Source organism: Eurytemora carolleeae, unplaced genomic scaffold, assembly GCF_000591075.1.
Source record: "Eurytemora carolleeae unplaced genomic scaffold, Eaff_2.0 scaffold926, whole genome shotgun sequence".
NCBI classification, from domain to species: Eukaryota; Metazoa; Arthropoda; class Copepoda; order Calanoida; family Temoridae; genus Eurytemora; species Eurytemora carolleeae.
The window spans coordinates 46,303-46,847 of record NW_019396816.1 but is presented as its reverse complement, the minus strand read 5'-3'; the positions used below and the strand labels follow the sequence as shown (position 1 = coordinate 46,847).

At 33.8% G+C, this 545-nt stretch overlaps 1 protein-coding gene across 1 annotated transcript in view; it reads right to left on the bottom strand.

Moving 5' to 3' along the window:
• The window catches only part of LOC111708996 (uncharacterized), a gene marked incomplete in the record, with an annotated part of 8,429 nt that overhangs the window by 7,052 nt on the left and 832 nt on the right, over positions 1-545 (bottom strand).

The window sequence follows — 545 nt, the reverse complement described above, 5'->3', positions numbered from 1 at the left end:
AAAAATTTGCTGAAATGAGTGAAAATTAAAAAAAACCGGTGTTTTTCCTGGATAAAAATCCGTACAATCCGTACAATTTGAAAAAAAATCCGTACAATCCGTACAATTTTAGGGTTACAAATAAAAAAATCCGTACAATCCGTACATTTTGGCCACCCTGAAACTTTTTAAAAAATCCTACTCCACTACGTCAAATTTGACCCTGACAAAAGATATTGGAAAAAAGGCCCAAAACGATGCAAACACGAACGTGTTGTAACGATAGTTTTTCCTTTTTGTCTTTTTATCGAATTTTATATAAATAAAAATGATCAGGAAAATTTTATCACGAACTAGTTAACACAGATTAGACTGGAAACTATATTTTCTCTTTAAAGGATCCCAACCGGGTCAAATCAAAGGATTCTATAACTAAACCTGTGGTAAAGGTTCCCAACGAGGTTTAATGGAAGGATTTAAAGACTAAACCTGTAGTAAAGGTTCCCAACGAGGTTCAATGGAAGGATTTAAAGACTAAACCTGTAGTAAAGGTTCCCAACGAGGTT